Below are 22,226 nucleotides of genomic sequence, written 5' to 3'. Positions count from 1 at the left end.
GGGGCGGGGGCAGGTGGAGGGGCTCTCCCCCTCTCCCTCTTTATGTTATTTAGTGTACAAATCCATTAGCATTACTTTTTCTTGAGCATCCAAGATGCTATAGCCTATCACTCGAGTCATTCACATGGCATTTCAGCCTTTCTCTGGAAGACAATTGTGTCTTCAGTCAAAGACCTCTTGACAAGAGAAAATGGGAACCCTGGATGGAATAATGCAGCCAAGTGCTTGCTGTACATCTGCAGAACACGACTCTGGGTGCCATTACGTCCCAAATTGTCGTGCTGAAAGATTTCCCTTGGTTCCATCTCTTTATGCCCCAGCATTTAACCTTGGGCCTCAGCAGCATCAGTCCCCTCTACTCATCTTACCACAGCGGTTCTTTCCCGAGCAGCCTTCATTTTGTGTAATTATGTTGGGGCAGTCGGCATCACGCACACGTTTCCTTAGCGGCCAGGCAGGATGAGACAGCTGCCTCTGATTCCCTTCACTCTGGGAACATGATTTAGGTCATTTACCGATGCTAATATTTTTGGTTTCTTCAGAGACTGCATCCCCCAAATGAAAGGGAGAGGTTTCAAATGATAGGTTTTTATGTACCTAAAAACCTAGCAAACAAGAAGGCATTACGATTGACCACGGGTCATGATCTTATCCCAGAGGGCCCACGAGGGTAGAAGTGACACAGACAGGTTAGAAAGAGTTGAAGATGCCGACATGGCGATGATGCCTTGCTGGTTCTCAGCCTGTGAGGGTAGGTTTAAAACTTTTTTTTTTAATTATGGAAAATCTCAAACAGGTACAAGAAGAAATGGAACACTGCTGGTGGGAATGTAAAATGATGCGGCTGCTTTAGGAAACAGTTTGCAATTTTTTAAACGGTTAAACAAAGTTAGCATATGACCCAGGAGTTCCGCTCCTAGGTGTATACCCAAGAGACATGAAAGCATATGTCCACACAAAAACTTGTACACGAACCTTCATAGCAGCAGTATTCACAATAACCCCAAAGTGGAAATAACCTAAATGCCCATCAACATATGAGTAGATAAGTAAACGGTGGTTTGTCCATACAGGGGAGCGCTATTCAGCCAAGAAAAGAAACGAGGTAGTGATACATGCTACAACGTGGATAAGCCAGTCATAAAGGACATCATATTGTAGGATCCCTTTTTTTTTTTTTTTTTTTGTGGTACGCGGGCCTCTCACTGTTGCGGCCTCTCCCGTTGCGGAGCACAGGCTCCGGACACACAGGCTCAGCGGCCATGGCTCACGAGCCCAGCCGCTGCATGGCATGTGGGATATTCCCCGACCGGGGCACGAACCCGTGTCCCCTGCATCGGCAGGCGGACTCTCGACCACTGTGCCACCAGGGAAGCCCGACAGTAAGTTCTTAATGTCATCAAATATCCAGTGTTTAGATTTCTACCCTTCTTATATTTTTTACAGTTGTTTGTTTGAATCATGATTCAAGTTAAGTCTACTTATTGCAAATGATTGAAATGTTTTTAAGTGTTTTTAATCTATAAGCTCTCCCTTTCTCCCTCCTTCTCTCTCTCTCTCTCTCTCTTTCGCCTTGAAAGTCATCTATGTAAGAAATCCAAGTCATTTGTCCCACAGTTTCCCACAGTCTGGACTTTGTCGACTGCATCCCTGTGGTGTAGTTTAATGTGTTCCTCTGTCCTCTGTGCTACTTGTGAATTGATAGCTCCATCTGGGGCCTTGATCACATTCCTAGGGGTGTTGTGTTCTTCCACCAGGAGGCACTGGATGTCCGCCGTCTCTCTGTGATTTAGCAGCTCTCAATCACCAGGGCTTGGATCCATCAATTCATTAGTGGAGACAGGAATTAAAAACAAAAACATAGATGGATTCCTTCCCCATATACTAAGTGAAGTCGTGCTTTCTAAAATCTCACTCTGCCCTGACTACTGATCTAGTGCTGTTCGCACCAAGGTAGGGTCAGGAGCATGGATGTGCCTATGTTGGCTGCATGATCATGAACTCCATTAAGGAAGCATCTGTATCCTATTCATCTTTGCGTTTTGTTTCTCTAATTTGCTAGATCTGTGATTTGGAGCAAGTTACTTAGTTTCTCTAACCTCAGTTGTCTTATCTGTAAAATGGGGCTGGCCCTAGGCCCTACTTTCAAGGGCTGTATCAAGGAGCGAAGAGCTATTGCAGGCATAGCTTTTAGCTACCTTTGCTGGGATCCCTAGGCTTAGTGCATTGCTGGGCACTCACCAAGTACTTGTTGAATCACTGATGAGTTAATGAAATGGGATGCAATATTAAGTAATTTACAAATATAGTAAGTAAGATGAGTGTGAAAAGATAGTTAATAGGGCAACGTGGTATAGTGAAAGGACTTTGGATCACGAGATAGAGGACTCAATGATGCTAGATTCAACGTTTGAACAGTGGGTCTCAACTGGGGTGATTGTGTTTCTCCCACCCAAGGGGACATGTGGTGTTGTCTGGAGACATTTTAGCTGTCACAACTGGGGGAGGTACTACTGGCATCTAGTGGGTGGAGGGATGCTGCTAAAAATCCTACAGTGTACAGGACAGTACTCTCTGCACTGCCCCCTCCCCCAGTTAAGAATTATATATAGCCCTAACTGTGAACCCTGTTCTAGAGCCTTCCTACTCAAAGTATGGCTCACAGGCCAGCAGCATCAGCATCATTCAGGAGCTTGTCAGAAATGCTGAATCCTGGGCCCTAGCCCAGACCTCCGGAATCAGAACCTGCCTTTTAGCAAGATTGCCACAATGTGATGTGTATGCTCGCTAAATTAGGAGCAGCAGTGTTCTAGAATGGTGCTTCTCGATCTTGGATACCTGTCAGAATCGCCTGGAGGTAGCGGTGGTGGTGAAAATCCCAATGCCCAGGCCAAGCCCAATACCGGTTAAATCGGAACCTCTGTGGGGTGGAACCCAGGCACTGGTATTTAAAAAAAATTCTCCTTATTCATTCCAATGTGCAGCCAGGGTTGAGAATTACTGATCTAGGAGCTCACAGGCTGATGGCGTCGAGGGACTTGTCAGTAGATTAAAGTGCATGGTGATAGGTCATTCCGAAAGAACAGAGCCCTGGTGGAAGAAATTAAGCCATCAGTGGGGACCAGTTTGTTGGGAGCTGTGGGAGCCCAGAGGACCTACTAAGACAGGTGTGACCTTGAGCAAGTCATTCCCCACCCACCCCCATCTCCAGGGTTGTCCCGGTTTCTTTGTCTGTTAAGAGAAGATCTTCAAGCTTGTCCATAGCATGGCTTAATGAGGGTTTGGTGAATGAAGGATCAAATGAATGATCTTATACTGAGTTAAACAAGTGCTATAGACAGCAGATGCTCCTGGAGTCCAGGAGCAGGAGTCACTCATCAGTGACAGTTTCGTGAAGGAAATAGGATTTTAGTGGGGCTCCGGGACAAGCCCTCCAGCGCGGGAAGAACGTACATCTCTTTCCTTTTGTTCCTGTTGGGAAGAGAGCCTCCTTGGGCTCAGTGCCTCCGAGGAGGAGCGTTAGTCCCAAACGTCTCCCACCGTGCTTTGTAATTAACGCAGGTCCCTATTTCAGCACAGCTGTAAATCATTAACAGCCAGTTTTAGAGGTCAGCAGGTAGGGGTTTCTTACCCACCCTCACAGGGTTGGAGGAAAAGAGGTTCCACAATTTCCCACAGCCCCTGCCTCCTGGTGCTGCATAAGGAGAAGGACCCCAGTTCCTTGGTACCCCCTGTACGTTAAAGCTCTTCACTGCTAAAAACAGATGATGGTTTTAAATGCCGGCGTAAAGGGTTAGAAATGGATTTAACCTCATCAGAAACTTCTATATCTGATTTACCTTTGGAGCTGCGGATCACGGGCAGCGTGAAAGGGTTCCATGCGTAGACCAGTTTTTTTTTTTTTTTGCGGTACGCGGGCCTCTCACTGTTGTGGCCTCTCCCGTCGTGGGGCACAGGCTCTGGACGCACAGGCTCAGCGGCCATGGCTCACGGGCCCAGCCGTTCCGCGGCATGTGGGATCTTCCCGGACCGGGGCACGAACCCGCGTCCCCTGCATCGGCAGGTGGACTCTCAACCACTGCGCCACCAGGGAAGCCCCGTAGACCAGTATTGAATGCGTTTTTCTCCCTCAGAGTTTTGCCTGTCATGCCGGCTCAGGGAGCAGGATAGGGATGTGCTTGGTGAATAAATGGCCCTCTTCCTGGTACTTGGGGAGCTAGAGAGATGGAAAACGTGCCCTCACGAGGTCTAGTTGGGGATTTTGGCCAGCTTTCCTGGGAAAGCTATACTCTGGCAATAAACTGAGTTGAAAGAAGACATGTTCTTTTATTGGAGGCCAGCATCTGAAACTCCTTATATTTGGGGAATTTTCCACTCTATGAGTCTTGGAGGGGAGCAGGAGTGGGAAAGGGCAGTGCCCACTTCCTCAGTCCTCTTGGCGGCTAAGTACTGAGCACATGACCTGGTTTTAGTCAATCAGACTCACCGTCTGGGGAAAGCCATTGGAAACTGTAGGGTGCTGGGGCTAAGTCACAGCCACTTCCTCCCCTCCTCTCCATCTCCCGGGAAGCCATCGTCCCCTCCAGCTACCAGCTGGCTCAGAGCTGGTTCTGTCTCAGGGGACCCAAGTCTGGCGAAGGCCACAGAGACACAAAGATCCTAAGATGAGGCAGACAGAGCTGGGACTAGGCCCTTGCTCACCCTCTTAGGAAGTTTGACTTTTATCCTTCAAGCCGTGGGAAGCCATTAGAATGCTTTTAAGTGGGAGGGGTTTGTGAGTGCAGGTGGGAGATTTTGCCATCGAATCTGAACTTTAAGAACATTTCTGTTGGGGAGTGGATGCGTGGAGCAGGAAAGCCAAGGCAGTCATCTCAGTGAGCGGTGAGGCTGCCTGGACCAGGGTGATGGCCCCTGCAACTCCCAGGTGCCTTTTCTTCCACAGCCTCCTCCAGACTCTTCCTTCAAACCTCCAGGTCCCCCTGCTGCCCCTGGGCATGCTTGTCTGTCAGTGATGGATGCCCTGACCCAGAGGATGGGCCCTGGGAGGAGATCTGAGCCCTTGACCAGATGGTGGGGGAGATGTTTGAAGATGGGGCCCGCTCTGTCTTGGTAATGCAGACACAGACAAAAAGAACACCTGGCCAAATGTTAGACTGTCAGAATCCTAAGATCTAACTGCACGGGCTTTGAGTGTCTCTGAGCCGAGATGCCCAGGTGAGGCTGGGCTCCCCCATGCCGCACCCCAATAATCAGTTGTGGAGCGTGAACATGTTTGGCAACAGGAGCCCAACTTTCTCCCCAGACCATCCATCTCCTTTTAGGGAGATTCACACGGATTTTCTCCTTTCTTTTCTACTGTTCTGTGCTGTCCCCACTGTATAGCACTAACCCTTACGTGGCTGCAGGTGTAGGTCTGGGGGCTAAGTCCTTTTGCTGCCGGGGCTGAGCCCAGGATTAATCTCACTCTGGGGCCCCCAGTCCATGGGCTAGAGGGAAGCAAGCTCTGGTGTTGAGGGAGAATTAGCCATAGTCCTACTGCCTGGCCAGGGGATATCAAGGGGCACTGTAATCACCTTCCAAACGGCCCCTCCTGAGGTGCTAAACCTCTCCTTCCCTCAGGAGAAAGTGCTGACCAGAGTGAATCTGAAACAGAGGGGAGGGTGACTGGAAATGACCTTGGGCTGAAGATCCCCATAGGAAGCCATCAGCCCGTCAAATCACCTTCCTCTTTGGCGCAGGCTTTCATCTCTCCCGAAATCCAGGTCAAAGTCAGGCCTCGGGCATCTTTCCCGGAAAGCTGTGGCCGATGCACCTTTGCCCACCGTTCCCCTAGGCCTCTGGACAGCACTGGGGACCCCTGGGTCCCCCCGCTCCTGCAGCGTGGCGGGGAGCTGCCCGCTGGCACGTGGGCCGAGCAATTAAGAGACTGCATTTTGCTCCTCCTGGCTTCCCTAATTGTTATTTTTGTCCCTGCTTTCAAACCAGCCTGGGTTTTCATTTCATCTTGCCCCAGCCCGGTGCGCCCGGCAGAAAAAGCCAGCTCGCTCAGTGGGGGGCAATTTTCCCAGCGTGTCCGGCGACGATTCCAACACGACTGCTTTGTACATATAATTATAAAACCAGGGGCCACCAAAGTGCACCTATAGAGCAGAGTCTTGACTGTTCTTGGTTCTGTTTTAATTATTAAGCCTTAAAGCAAAAACGAGGTTTCAAAGAAAACTTTCTGTTCAGTCCTCAATAGAGTTAAAGGAGGAACATTTTAAGCTGATGAGCTGACACTTGTAGAAGCAAATATATTAAATAAATCATGATTCGTTTTGGGGGCAAAGTCTGACTTACATCAACTCTGGAAAAAATGGATCTTAATGAGTGACAGTTGGGTGTTTTCTGTCACTTCCTGAGGTAATGGCCGCAAGCTGACATTGCTCAGTGGGTGTCTCATACTTCTGAACAAAAGTTTTTTGGAGTGAGATAGACAAGGTAGAAATCCCAAGGTGACTGAGAGGAATGTCTAATGAGTGGAAAGACATATTTACTGGCAGTCAGTATGTAAGCCGTGACAGTTGACAGGACTTGATTGTAACAAATATAGTTGATGAAGAAAAGGCTGACAGACCGAGAGAGGGGGCCGTGGTGAGGGGAGAGAGAGTCAAAAGCCCTGCCTCTGCTGAGCCCTGTTAATGGTAAGTTGGATACAAAGCTCAGAGTCATGAAAGGGAGCCGGGATCTTGCACTGATGTCTAAACACAGAAGTGTGTTGAGCTTGCAGGAGGTGGTAATAGGTTCGGATGTGTTGACCTTTTTGCCCGTAACTTTAGAAGCTGATGTTTCTGATAGCATCTGGGGCCAGAAGATGATCCCAGCTCTAGGGATGTGTGTAAGTTCTGTGACTTTGGGGCCCAGTGTACTCACGTCTCGGGCACAGGTGGGGCTTGGGGGCATAATTTATGGATGCCTCACCTGGGCAGCTACCGTGACCAAGAGCCACTGGGCTCTGGCCCCTCCGCCCCAGTGGGCACCAGTGAGGCTCCCATGGGGGTGGGAGGGAGCTCGAGCCATAAAACATTCTGCAACTGTCCTTTTTGTGTGCCCCTTACCCCCTTCATTCTTCTGTTCCCAGCCCCCCGCTACTCAATTTCTCCTCTGCACCCCACCTCTGCCCTCTCCCCAGCACAAAAGGAGTGATTGGCCTGGAAAAGGCAGATCCGACTGGCATATTAAATGATGACACTTTGTAACTGACTGGTCAGGGCTTCAACAATCGGCTTGCGATGAGCTCTGCACTTCTTCCCCCAGGCAAATGTCACACTGAAACTAAACAGGATCTTTTTTCATCCTACACGCTGTTTTCTATGCCACATATTATTTTATAGTTGAGAATAGGCTAACTCTTTAAAATGCACAGGGCCTGCTGTACTCTTATCGTAGGCTCGCTTTGGAGGAGAGGCTGGCTGGGGAGGGGCGGGGGGGGGGTAGTGGGAAGAGGATATTGAGTGGGGATTAGGGTTTGGCCAACATCTTGACCTTGACCTTCTTACTGGATGAATAAGTGAAGGTAAAAATTTTAAAGATTGAAAAGTGGATGGAGGTGATTAGAGCAAAAGAGACTAAAAAGCCATGAACTTCCTGCATCAAGACAGGAAGCTGATTTGTCGTGATCACCATTTTTCTTGTTTTGATCGAGATTGCTTATTTCTGTGTTGATTTTATGTCTATGCTGTGATTTGGAAAATAGAATCCATGCCTGTGGATTCCTCAGATCCAAGTAAAGTGTCAGTTCCCTGACTTATATTGCCCCCAATTAAATGGAAAACTCTTCCTAATAATTTTGGCTAACATGACCCACTTTCTCTAGGTTGGTTCTTGTTAACTTGATTCACTGCCTTGGGAAGAGAGCTTGGGTAAGACTGGGCTACATGGAGTCCTTCCCAGGCCATGAGATGGGGCCTGGCTCAGTGTCAGGCTTACGCATTGACTTCAGCTCAGTGGGTTAGGACTTCCCATATGGACCAACAACTGCTGAAAATGTCCTCTACGTGGCCCAGTCATGAGAGATGGGGAATTATGACTCATCCAGAAGCTAGGACTTCTTATTAATTGGGTAGCAACTTGTAGAATAAGATTTGGGGAATGGGGGGAGGTGGAGGATTGAGGGGAGAAAGCCTTGTAGCTCAAGAAAGAGGATTTGATTTGAGATGGTTTGAGATGAGCAGTAATTTGGGCAAGAGATGAGACACAGCTGTTCCTCTCCTTTACTCCAGAGGCATAGGTCTATCATTATGTTTACTTTTTCTTGAGCAAGTTGGTTTTTCTTTCTGAGCTTCAGCACCCTCCTCTGTAGAATAAAGTCATTAGTCTAGATAACCTTGGATGTCTCCTCCTACCCCAATCTTTTGAATTTCATGACCCACCAAAGCAGGTTTCAGGGTCTTCTGCCAGAAGGACATTTTACTTCCATTAAGAACATCCTCAATGGCCAGCTAATCAGCCTGGGGCTCCAAAGCCATGAGGTCAGACTCAATATCCACCTAAAGCTGAGACCACCTGGCTTGGGCCCCCCACAGCGAACGGCTACCCTAGATGTGCTTCCATCAGCGTAAGCTGAGACCACCTGGCTTGGGCTCCCCACAGCTAACGGCTACCCCTAGATGTGCTTCCAACGCTGACGGCTGGTGCGGGGCAGGCCCGCGAGGCTCCTGGTGAGGGCTGGAAGGGGCAGTCTCCAGGAACGGGCGCTGCCCACTTTTCTCCTGTAGAGGATACGGCAACCATGTTCACCTAAGAGGCAGAGGGGAGGGTCAGTGCACCTGTATTTAGTCCTACCTTTCCTAACACAGGAAAGGGAAAACTCTTCTCAAGTCTTCTCTGGCTCAGTGATTTTTCTCTTCCCTCCCAGAACTGTTTTCATATGCAGATCCCACCTTCCAAATCCACCGCTCAGTAGCCCCAGCGCTGGAGTAGAGCAGTGCCAGTCGGCAACAAGGGGCTCGGGATCTGGCCTCTCTTTGGTGATAGTTAGCTGTGCAGGGAGGTCTCAGAGATTTCTGTGAGTCTCAGCTTTATCTTGAGTAAAATGAGGGAAATGGACAAAACCAGTACTTCTTTACTTTTAATAATAACTTTTGAAAAGTGACTTTCCACCCTCAAATAGAACCCTCTCTAGAACTCCTATACATATATATATATATATATATATATATATGAATGACAAAATTGTAGGGTTCTGCTTGAAGTGGAGGAGGGCCCTGTCAACCTCTCTGGACGTCCTCAGCTGCTCCGAGGTGTCCCTCCAGGGCCCCCTCAGCTCACGGGGAGGGGGACACGATGTGTCCGGATGGCAGCCAAGACCCCTCGGGCGCACCCCTTGGTCACACCTGATTCCCCCTCACCATCTGCCCTAACTCATTCTGAGGAGAGGAAGGCCCGCCTGATCGAGCTCAGGTGATTAGCAGGCGGACCGCGTTTTCCCAGTCTGTTGAGAAGCCTGCAAGGGGCCGCAGCGCGGAGGGATTTTTCTCTTTACTTGGTGATTGGCTGAGGAAGAAACCAGACTTCTGCTTTAATCCCAGATCAGCACGTTCTAGCCATTCTGGCTGTATGAGATTCCACCCCTGTCCCCGCACCCCACGTGTGGAGAAGGGCCGGCACCTGCCGGGCTTAACCCTTCGCTCGCCGTGCCTGTGTTTTCTCCAGGGAGAGCGGACGGAGAACAGGAGCAGGCCTCAGAGCCCGCACAGGTCTGCACCCGGGGCCTCCGGTCTTCTGAAAACCCTCCACGTTGGGGAACAGCATACCCTCGATCTGGAAAGCAGAGGAGTTGCCGCCAGCACAACTCATCCAGGGGCGGCGTGGAGGGAATGCCGGAAGTCGAAGGAATTCTGGACAAAGGTGCCGTCCTCTATGCAAACACTGTGAATTCACTTCAGAAGCGTTGGTGGCTGTGAATATGGGAGCAAGGCAGCTCTGAAACGTGAGGCTTTGTGCGGCTCCTTGCACCGGAGCGGGAGTGACGCTGGCATGTGCCTTTAATTATAGCGCCGAGAGCTCAGCCATACTGAATACTTAACTATGAGCCACGCCCTGTGCCAAGGGACTTGGGAGGCTTATCTCAATACTCACTGCAGCCCTATGAGAGGCATCTCTTATCATCCTTGATTTGTAGACGAGGAAACTTAAGACCCAAGAAGGCCAAGAAAATTGTCCACGATCACACAAATACTAGAGGATGGAGCCAGAGCTCCACCCTGGGCTTCTGCAACTCCCTGGGAAGCCCATTCACTGTCCTTTCTCAACTGCTATATGCCTTTGGCACAAACACAAGCCAAGAAGATGGATTCTAGCGGATTCCTGTCCTGCTCGGACGCTTGCTAGCTGTGCCACCCTGGCACAACCGTTCCTGCCATGTGGGGTTGTTCCAAGGACGTGTGATACACGGAGAGCGCATGTGCGGTGTTCTCCAGCCATCCCATAATAACAGCGCTGGACGCTGGACTGCTGACTGTGCATCAGTCCTGTCCCAACTGTTCCATGTACATCATTTCATCAAAAGCTCACATGGTTCCATGAGTTACTCATTTTTAGCGCCTTTTTCTTGGTGAGGAATATCAAGCACAGAGAGGTTAGGGAATTCACCTGAGATCGCATGGCTAACAGCAGACACGGGTATGAAGCTGGCAGATATGAAGAGGCAGTGTGACTGCAGGGCCCGCCTCCAACTTGCGTTCTCCTTTTACATTAGGTAATTAGTTCAACACACATTTATGGAATATTATGTGTCTGGCACTGTCTTGCGCACTGAGGCTAAAATGGTGAGCAAAAAGATCAGATGTGGTTTCTACTCTTTTAGAACTTAATATTCCAGATGGGAAACAGCTCGTAATTGAATTATATAAATATATAATAAATGTAGAATTGGAACCATAGGAAGAGCTATGGAAGAGAAGAGAATGGTGCTCTAAGACTTGACCCACTTGGGGAGGGCAAGGAGGGCTTCCTGGAGGAAGTGACACTTCAGCTGAGATCTAAGGGGTGAGTTGGAGTGAGGTAAGTAGTGGGCAGTGTCACTGGTGGGGATGGGGTGTGTAAAAGCATTCCATGCAGAGGGAACAGCATGTGCGAAGGCTTCTGGCAGGAGGAAGCATGGGAATGTGTGTGGAGCATGGTGGAAGGCTACGTAATTTGCAAGGCCCAGTGCACTAAAATGCACCCACTAAAAATGTGGATCCCTTGTTAAAAAATTAAGAATTTCAAAATCATGAGAACAGGAACCTTCTGCATGTGGGGCCCGATGTGGCTGCAGACATCACAGGCCCATGAAACCAGTCTTGGCTGGAGAGAGAAGGCTGGAGTGGTAGTCAAGGCAGATCATAAAGCCCTCAAGGCCAAGTTCAGGATTTTGTCTTGCTGGATCTGTTTCTACAGGGTCACTCTGCTGGGTAGAGAAACATTTGGAGGGGAGCCAGATGGGTGGCTCTTAGCAAGGAGTAAGGGGCCAGGCAACCTGGGGAGGCCTGAAGGCTTCAGGGCTGAGGCGAGTTCCCCCCTCCCCAGACGTGGCCTGGTTTCTCCTCTGAGGGAAAGGGAGAGTGACGCCCACCCCCTTGATGACCAGAACGAGTGGGCAGAGATCCGAGCCTGGAGCCTTTTCATGGTCAATTGCACGGGTCTCTTACAAAGGCTCCGCGACTTTCCCCCTGACCTCCCAGAGGCTGGTGGATGAACGTGACTCCCTCGTGTCCAAAGCCAGGGGCTGGGGGCCAGCTGTGTGTGGGAGTTTTTGAAGCGTTTTTTAAAAGGGGGACCCCAGACCTGACGACAATGAGAGCTGAATCCCCGAGACTTCTGCCTTTGTGTTCAATTCAATTCGAAATGGCTGCCCTGTGTGTGTGTGTGTGTGTGTGTGTGTGTCTATATATTCCAAATAAAGTCAATCCAGCCGGAAGTGTTCCTGCTCTGAGCCACAGAGAACTTTTCTGAACACCAAACTCAATGGCTCTCCTCCAACCTGGTGTGTTGTGTGCAGACAGACATTTTACTGTAACAATTATAATAGCTCAGTTGGAAATTACTGTCTGGTTAGGCAGCTGAATCCACGCCTGGATCCAGCTTCAAACGCAGGTATCGGGGGCCAATTAGCACAGACATCAAGTTTTGGGTTTTATAAAAAGTGCCAGATTGGGAGAAGACAAGCATTATTGTTCCTGCAGCCGAGGGTGAAGGTTAATACTTCGGGCCTCGGCTGCCTGCGTCCAGGGCTCCCCTCTACCACACAGCACGCTCTGAGGACCGCCAGGCACACGGAAGCTCGTTAGATTTTCTGTCTCCATAGAGCTCCCCTGGAACACCCATCCTGCCTTTGACTGCTGTGGAGAAGGACCGGCCATGAGTCCCAGGGCGCTAGAGACCAATCTTTCCCCTCCTGATGCTCCTTTCGCTCTGAGGGAGGCCCCTGCCTCTGCGCAGGGGTCTCTGGGTCCGGATGGCTAAAGACCCTGGTGTCTTTGGGGGCCTCTCAGTTAAGGTTAATTACACAGACGACAAAGCATCGATGCCTCCTCTCTGGGACGGTTGGCAAACTTGACTAGACTCAAAATGAACCTCTTTGATTCCATCTGCAAAATTAGATCAGATTTGATAAAGTAAAGATGTACCCTTTGAAGTATTCCCTATCAACATAAGTGCTAAGAACACTTGAGTGAAGGAATTTGAGCAGTTTTGAAAGCAGCAGCATGGAAACTTCAATGAGGATTGCAGCTAAGGGCATGCCCAGGAGGCACGGGCCTAACTGCGTCTATCCTGCAGGCAATAAGCAATTGCTAAAGATTCCAGACTTCTCAAAGTTCAGAGTTCAACGCATAAAAACTTCGCTGAACTTGTGGTAGGCCGGGCTCTGTGTTTTGCATTCTGTTTTCAGAGGCTCTCAGAATCCCGGCCGTTTTTCTGTTTCTGTGCCGTCTCTGCACGGTGGGAACAAGGCTGTTTTTTTTCTCTTCAGCTTCCATACCGTGGAGTTTGCATTAAACCCTCAAGCTGCTTTCCCGGGGTATGGTCTCTCCAGAGCCGCGGGGCAGGACATGAGCGGGTGAAAAGCGTCTGTTTATCGAAATGAGAAGCAAAAGATCTGCGTCGAAGCCCAGCTCTGTCCCCGTCTTGCTGTGTGACGTTGATGGAGTCCTTCAGTGTGTCTAAGTCCTAGCTTCCTCCTCCGGCTTCCACCCCAGCTACCAGTTACCGAGTCCCTTCTACGTGCCAGTGATACCTACCTCTCAACGGCACCGCACCCAAACCCATGACTGAGCCCATGCTAGGTGCTGGGGAGAGGATGCTAAATTACTCACTGTGTGGTCCCTCTTGGTCTAGCGGGCCACAGAGAGACCTGAACCAGTGCTTTAATGGAAAGGGCCAGGTGTGTTCACAGGGGCACATACCAAGTGCTACGGGAGCTCAGAGAAGGGAGCAATTCATTCCTCCAGGGGGGATCCAGGAAAGGCCCAGAAGTGAGAGGAGAGGATTGGAGCTGGTGAACTGGTGAACAAAAAGCATTTTGCAATTTTGGGGGGTTACAAAAGGTAAGCTCTTTTGCATTCTGGTTTCAGGTAATACAAAAGAGTGTGCAATCTGGATTCTTCTCTCTTAGCTTGGACTGGATTGATGGTAACTTGGGAAACTCTTTAGTTTCAGAAGAACAAAGGGATGCAGTGAGGGTTTAAATCCAATAATCAATGTTGAGGGGAAATTTATTTCTAAAAAATGAAAACGTGTGGGAGAGGCCAGTGAGAGGGACCTCAGACTGAAGTGCTGCCGTCTGGGCAGCCTAGATACCAAGGGTGGGGCCTTGGTGCTGTATCCTTGAGGCCTCACTTGTCTTGATGTGAGCTGGAGGTCCAGATGTTGGCTCTTATTGTTGGGAAACACAGGAAGGCTCGATAAGTACACCATTACCTTCACCCGCCGCCCCCCCCCGCCCCGCCCCGTATTATGTTGAATGAGAGTAGCAGGGAGAGGTATCCTTGCCTTGTTCTTGGTCTTGGGGGGAAAGCATTCAGTCTTTTGCCATTAAGCATCACGTTAGTGTGTAGGTATAGATGCTCTTTATCAAGTTGAGAAGTTTCCCTCTATTTCTAGTTGGCTGGGAAATGGGTATTGGATTTTGTCAAATGCTTTTTTCTGCATCAATTGATATGATCATATGATTTTTCTTCCTTAGCCCATCGATAAAGTAGATCACACTGATTGATTTTCAAATGTTGAACCAGCCTTGCATGCCTGGAATAAATCCCACTTAGTCGTGGTATACAATTCTTTTTATGAACTGCTGGCTGCAACTTGCTGATACTTTGCCGTGGATGTTTGTGTCTAAGTTCGTGAGGGGTATCTGTATTGTCTTTGTCTGGTTGTGGTATCAGGATAATACTAACCTTGTAAAATGAGTTAGGAAACATTCCATCTTCTTCTATTTTCTGGAAGAGATTCTGTAAAATTGGTCTTAGTAAGCCATTTTACAGGGCAGTTCTGATTTTCTTTAGTTAATCTTCTATACCAAACCCAGAGGTACCTTTTGGTTAGTATGGTAGGGAGGATGGCTTTGTACCACACCCTGACACCAGGGGACCATAGACCAGGTTCCCGCCCACTCTAGGAGTTGTTCTAATCTAACCCACCTTAACACGACTGCTCCTTTATTGGGCAGGGCACCCCCCTTTACAGTCATCAGTGTTCATCTGTGTGTTGGTTGCTTCAGTGCATCTGGCGCCCTGTGCTGGACCTCAAGGCACCGTTGGGAGCGCGCCACCCAGCCAACGCGCTCTCACCCCTCCCTCTGCTCCCTCTCCCTTCCTTGCCCCTTCCCTTCTTTCTCTATTCTTTTTTTTTGCGGTACGTGGGCCTCTCACTGTTGTGGCCTCTCCCACTGCGGAGCACAGGCTCCGGACGCGCAGGCTCAGCGGCCATGGCTCACGGGCCCAGCCGCTCCGCGGCATGTGGGATCTTCCCGGACCGGGGCACGAACCCGTGTCCCCTGCATCGGCAGGCGGACTCTCAACCACTGCGCCACCAGGGAAGCCCCCTCTATTCTTTCCTTAACCTCAGGTACCGGGCTGAGTATAGCACACTTCTCAGCACGGGGCATAACATCACCTTTGGTCCATGTACGGCACTCCCTTCCTTTCCAGTCTTCACCTCCATTCCTCTTCCGCCTCTGGTCCTCAAGCTAACGTGTTTGGTACTGTATGTTTCCTATTGTCTCTGAAACAAATCACCACAAGTGGGGTGGCTTAAAACAACACAAATTTACTATCTTACAGCTCTGGAAGTCGGAAGCATGAAATGGGTCGCACTGAGCTAAAATCATTTGTTGACAGGGTTGTGCTCCTTCGAGAGGCTCTAGGGGAGAATCTGTTTTCTTGCCCTTTCCAGCTTCTAGAAGCTGTGTGCGTTCTTTGGCTCCCAGCTCCCTTCCATCTTCAAAGCCACGGATGGCTGGTCTAGTCTTCCTCGCCCGAATCACTCTTACACTTGCTCTCCTGCCCCCTCTTTCATGGCTCTTGTGATGATATGGGGACCCCCTGAATAATCCAGGATAGCTGCCCATCTCAAGGTCAGCGGATTAGCAACCTTAATTCCCTCTTGCCATATAACATGCCATGTAACATGGCATATTCACAGGTTCCGGGGATTTGGGTGTGGACATCTTTGGGTGTCATTATTAACACAGACATATACATTAGGTACGTGTGTATCACTGCAAAATAATACAGTGTTACTTGGAATGTGTAAGGGTTTGTCATTTAAATGAATGGACTTGGGCTGTAGGGCTCTTTCTGACTCGTAAATTTTACTCCAAAACTATGTTTTCAAGTTGTATTCATGTTGTATATATAGATAGTACGTTACCCCTGACTCCTACAGTGTATTGCATAATAGACACCCCTCATAATCTTATTCATTTCCAAGCGATAGACATCTAGATAGCTTCCAACTCCCTACTGCTACAGACAATGCTGTCCCCAATACCCCATGCTCATCCGCATATGGCCCTGGTTGTATTTCCTTAGTTAATTTTCACTAGGTAATGTTAGAGTGTTCCCCACAGTGGCTGCCCCTGTCCACACACCCCACCAGCCTCCTTCCCCATGCACTCTGTGACTTTTTTGACTTTGGCTTGCCAGCTCCCATCATTTCCCAGCTGAAAAGCAGCCAGGAGGGGGAGGGAAAGCAATATTAACTCATCACCTGCTACGTGATCTACTAGATGATGCTGTGTTGGATGCTCTATGTACTTTATCCCCTTTCATTCTAAGACAATCCTATGTGGTTGATATTATTGAACCCATTTTAGACATGGGAAAACTAAGGCTGAGAAAGATTAAGCTCTTAACCCAAGGTCTCACATTTAGCAAGTGCCTGATCCAGAATTTGAATCCAAGCTGGGCTAAGTGTCTACTGTCAATGCTCCCATCATGTCCTGGGCACATCTGACTCTCCATGGGCACAGTAGCTCTAAGCTAAATTCTCAGTCTAGGAGAGTGGTTAAGAGCCTGGGCCTTAGAGCCAGACCTCACTTCAAATGCTGGCTCCATCACTTATTAGCTACATGATTTGGGGTAAGGAGCCTAATTACTTTAAGTCTCTGTTTTCTCATATGGAGATGGGCTTATGTATGTCCTTCGATTATGTTTGTAAACCTCTTAGCAGTGGGTAGTGCATAGCAGGACTAACCAAATGGTAGGGATTGCTGCAGTATCAACCTATGTTGCCCCCTCTACCCCAGACTCTGAACTGCTTACAGGTAAGGACATCTATCCATTCATCTTCATTCATTCTTCACTGATCTGTGTACCAACTTCACGGCAACCAGAACAGTGTCTGTCATCAATAACGGTTCATTGAACTACTCAGCTCCAAAGCTCATTCCAGTTCCGGCTGGCAGTTTCCACAGCCCTTGGATGAAGGGTCTTGGGTCTCCAGGTTGCTTATCAGGGTAGGGAGAGATGAGGGTTTCTGACCTCCAAGCCTTTAGTGATCTTTTTTTTTTTTTTTTTTGCGGTATACGGGCCCCTCACTGCTGTGGCCTCTCCCGTTGCGGAGCACACGCTCTGGACGCGCAGGCTCAGCGGCCATGGCTCACAGGCCCAGCCGCTCCGCGGCTTGTGGGATCTTCCCAGACCGGGGCACGAACCCGTGTCCCCTGCATCGGTAGGCGGACTCTCAACCACTGCGCCACCGGGGAAGCCCTAGTGATCTTTCTAGACCTTGCTGCTACCCTCTTCATAATATCTATTATTCCCGGCCCCCATCACTCTCTCCCGTCTCTTCTCTCAGAACCCTCTTTCGCTCCCCTTGGGGGAACCAAAGTGTGATTCTCCTCTATGTTTCCCCCTTTGCTGGTGAGGTGGGGTGCACATTGCCTTCAGCGTTGCGCTTCCTCGTCTGGAGGAAGGGAGCTCTGCACAACTCGTGGCTTGCCTGTCAATTAGGCAGTTCTGCACCTGTGTGATTTCCTCGACGCTTAATAAAAATTGGGTGATTAGAGAACCTCAGGCAGCACTTTCTTAAACAGTCATTAAACAATCATTACAGAGAGAAACAGCTACAAGCAGCTGCTGAGAGGGTGTGTGGCTCCTAAAAACATAATTCTTTTTCAAGTCAGAACGAATGTGTAATCAAAGCACAAATGGGAACAGTTTCAAAGTTCTGAGGCTTCTCAGGCAAACCTATAATACATCAGCCAGCCTAAACTGGTGTCCAAAATGTTCAGTGAGAATTGACGCATGGTGTAGCATTCTAAGTAATTCACACCTAAGCCAGGTTTTGTCTTCCTCTCTCTCTCTCTCCTTTTAGGGGTGTCGTCACAGCCTTTCAAGTTTGGGTGCTGCTGCCTGTCTTAGCAAAGTTGGAGGAGTTGTGGTTGAGACGGGTTATAACTTGGTATTTGAAATAAGTCCTCAGGAGGCTTTCTTAAGGCTGCTGGGGTTCAAGTGCTAGACGCAACATTTAAAAGCTGTGTGACCTTGGGGAAGTTACCTAAGCATTCTGAGCCCCAGTTTCTGCATTGTTAAAATGTAGACGATTGCTGTACAAAAATGTATTGCGTTGATGGAATTTCTCACCCCTGTTTTTTTTTTTTTTTTTTTTTTTTTGGTACGCGGCCTCTCACTGTTGCGGCCTCTCCCGTTGCGGAGCACAGGCTCTGGACTCGCAGGCTCAGCGGCCATGGCTCACGGGCCTAGCCGCTCCGCGGCATGTGGGATCTTCCCGGACAGGGGCATGAACCCGTGTCCCCTGCATCGGCAGGCGGACTCTCAACCACTGCGCCACCAGGGAAGCCCCTCACCCCTGTTTTTTGATGTGGGTGCTCCTGGAGTGAAAAGTGGTTCTTTAACTGTGAAGCCTTCTCTGCTCAAAGATATCAACTCCTTCACATTCCATCAGTTATCAGACTTCAAGGTGCACAGGAATCAAAGGGGCTTGTTTAAAATGCAGATCCCTGGGGCCTACCAGGAACTATTCCGATTCTGATAGGAGCGGGGGCCCAGAAACCCATAATTGTAACAGGCACCCAGGTGATTCTAATGCAGATGATTCAAAGGCTACACTTTCAAAAAGAATGAATTAGTGTCATTTAAAAGACACCCACAGGGAGAGCTAGGGCTATAGTCATTTATATCTTAATGTGAATAATTCAATCAGATTGCTTTCCTATCAATGCCTCTAACCAGCCATTCTTGAGGGAGTAGTATTTTTCATAGCTTGGGAGGAGAGAAGAACAATTTTGGTCACTAGACATACCTGGAGAGGATAAGTTCTAGATGCTGCCCCTTGGGCAGTCAGAGGCGTCCGTAGTCCAAGAGGGATCATGGTGAAGGTGGAAGTTCTGAGACGTAGAGTGGCTAACTCGTAGTTATTCCCGGGATTTGCTTTGCAGCAAAGACCACCCTTTATGCCACTAAAGACCTTCTTGAGTCCTTTTGGTTGGCAATGGCTCTTTGAGATCAATGAGAACACTCTAACTTTCTTTGTGGTTTTTTCAGGCATATAAGGTGACTTAAGCAGAGATACCATTCTGGTTTATTTTTTTGTGGCCTGTCTTCCTGTAGGCATCACTTTCTCTGTACTGGGGCTGTAATTCCCAGGACCTCTCTGGCTTCAGATGTCAGGTCATTTAGAAGTGTACTATGAGGCCATTCATGGAAAAGTTCTGCCTTGGTCGATCCAGCAATATGCTCTACAGGAGGGAAGAGATGGCAGCTGTGTTGGTAGGGAGAGCCCCAGTCCTTTAGGTTTCAGGGCAGTATCAGTCCCAAACATCAGATGTACAGATACATGTATTTTATCACGAGGGAAGAGAATGAAGACTATTCCACTGTACTCATAAAATTACACAGTACAATGTGTATGTGATAAAACAAAGTTCATGTCTTGGATGAATTTAGTTGATTTGGGGTATTGATTGGACCACATCTGATACTCAAGAAAAATTTTGTTTGAGAGCTGAGAGTAGGGCTGAGATGATTATATTATAACAAGAAAAGGTACTATTTACTCCATTATTTCTCTATTTCATAGCTGAAGGAATTGATTTCTTTTCTTTAAAATTTTCATTTCTGATTATAAAAGCAATGCATAGTCATTGTGAAAACATTTGAGTATAGCCTTCAAATATATGTGTTTTTTTTAACATCTTTATTGGAGTATAATAGCTTTACAATGGTGTGTCAGTTTCTGCTTTATAACAAAGTGAATCAGCTATGCATATCAACACACACACACACACAAAGTTTTTTTTTTTTTTGCTGTTACATGGGCCTCTCACTGTTGTGGTCTCTCCCGTTGCAGAGCACAGGCTCCAGACGCGCAGGCTCAGCAGCCATGGCTAATGGGCCCAGCCGCTCCGCGGCATGTGGGATCTTCCCGGACCGGGGCACGAACCCGCGTCCCCCGCATCGGCAGGCGGACTGTCAACCACTGCGCCACCAGGGAAGCCCCACAAAGATTTTTATAAACATGAAATAATACTGGAGAAGTTGTTTTGTAGCCTGACTTCCTTTTTACTTATAATTATATTATGAAGTTTCTCATCTTAATTTTTAATCCCCTATTTTCAATGGCTCTATCGCAATGTTTCACTATTTTTTAAAAGTGAATTCCTATTATTAGGGTTTAAGTTATTTGTATTTTTTCCTACGATACAGAATTGCTGTAACGAAAATTCATATATGTAGATCTTTGTACACATTTCTGATTATTTCCTTGGGGTAAAATTCTTAGAATTGCTGAGTCAAAGAATATATGCTCAACTGTACGGTCTTTGGCACGTATTTGTCCAATTGCCATTCAGAAAGCTCATTTCCATTTTCATTTCCACCAACAGCCTGGGAGAGCACCCACTTCCCAGCTTCCTTGTTGCCACCACTACTGATTTCTTTTAAAATAGCTTGAACTTCTTTAGACAACTCATGATAGTTGTCTTATCATTGTCAATGATAGTCAACTTCTCATTTGCCACCCGATCTCCAAATGGTTGTCAGCTATAGTTTGAATGAAATTATGCATCATACCAGTTTCCTGAGGTGTGGACATGACAGCTTATATGAGAAATACTAATTCTGTCAACCTGGAGGAACAAGCATTTAGAATCATCCTGCCCCCTCCCTGATGAAGAATTAGAACACATCTATCATCTCCTGATCCGCCTTGGACACTAGTCAGATTAAGCCGTCCCTAACTGGGGTGGGAAAATTCTTTATTTGCAGAGGGGTGAACAGTCACGTAGAGAGTGCCAAAAATAACCCTCGCATCTCGAAACACAGGGACGGATGCTTAGATGGAGTTTTAAGCGGGGTCAAGCAGAGTGTCACAAGAGTTGTATAGTTTTCTCATCTTTACCGAAGTTCCCGTGTTTCCCAAATTCCAGACTTTGGAATTTGCTTGGAAAAGGGATATTTGTGGCACCACAGGGTCCCCCCAGACTGCCCACATTGAACCCTGCCCACTCTGAACTGATAAGTCTTGGGTACCATGTCGATCCTGGCACCAGTGGGCTGTGAAAGGGGATTAACACTCAGGACAAGCTTTCCCCTAGTCCACAGGAACCAAAGCCGACTATGGCAGGTGGTGTCTGTACCCGCCTGTGATACAGAGGGTTAGCCCAAGCTGGCCCCCCTGAGGATGCCTTGCCGTCCTTTTCTAACTAAAGCTAAGAGTGGCAGATGAACGCAGAAGCGGTCCCATGGTCCCACCCTCCCCTCTGGTTTCGGATGCTTGAAAGCTGTAGATTCTCCTACGGGGATATATTCCTGATGCTTCTGATGATGTTCAGATTGGTAGCCTGGAAGTTCAGATCAGCACCTGCTGGTCAGCAGGGGAGAGAGAAATGAGACCAGGAGGGGGTGAGAACGAGTTCTAAAGTGCAGGAAGCCGGGGAAATGGCTGCTTCAAGTCAGAAAGACGTTGGAGGAGACCTCAGTGCGGAGCCAGGAGGCCTGAGTTCTAATCTGAGCTCTGCCCCCAACCCCAGGGCTGTGTGACATCAGGTAAGTCATGAGACCCTAGGGGCCTCACTGGCCTCAGTGGTCAGCGGAGGACATTGTTGGCCAAGGTAAGGGACCTTACAGCTTTGTCTAAGCGTGAAAAGAAGGGATGAGGGAACATGTAGAACAGGAAAAAAGGAGACAGTGCTCCCCAACCTTTTTCACGTCCTGACGCACATGAAGATAGTACAATCGCTGCCACGCTGGGGACACCACTATAACTCAGGCACACAAAGGGGACACTCGGTCACAGAGGAATTGAGTCCTGAAAACATGGTGCCCGCCTCCAACTACACGCCCAACAAATAAAAACTGCATTAAACCATGAAATAAGGGCCGGATAATCCAACTCTTTGCTCATAGTGACTCCTTTGATGACCTTTTGGGAAATATCAAATTCTCGCACTGTTTTACAAGTCCCTGCCTGCTGCCGCGGCCTACTGGTGAGGGTGCGGTGGGGTGGCCGGGAAGTAATGTCCTTTGGGAAGAAGGGGGAGGAGGGAAGCCCAAAGTCCAAGAGTCTTGCTAACTTCATCTGTGCTTTCATCGGAGAGCACCCCTAAATCGTCTCTCTGCTCCCTTCTTGGGGATCAGCTGGGGCAGGTCCTGTTCTCAAAGCCACAGGATCAATTAAAGGAATCAAGCCTTCCACTTAGGGTCCTGCCTGTCTGTTAGGCTTTTCCTGTTTTGTCATAACAA

The 22,226-nt window shown here is 48.5% G+C and overlaps 1 long non-coding RNA gene across 1 annotated transcript in view; it reads left to right on the top strand.

Moving 5' to 3' along the window:
- The window catches only part of LOC109550689 (uncharacterized), a 100,909-nt gene that overhangs the window by 39,034 nt on the left and 39,649 nt on the right, over positions 1–22,226 (top strand). The window lies entirely within an intron of this gene.

Source organism: Tursiops truncatus, chromosome 16 (assembly GCF_011762595.2).
Source record: "Tursiops truncatus isolate mTurTru1 chromosome 16, mTurTru1.mat.Y, whole genome shotgun sequence".
Classification (NCBI taxonomy): Eukaryota; Metazoa; Chordata; class Mammalia; order Artiodactyla; family Delphinidae; genus Tursiops; species Tursiops truncatus.
This window is presented reverse-complemented; position numbering and strand designations above follow the sequence as displayed.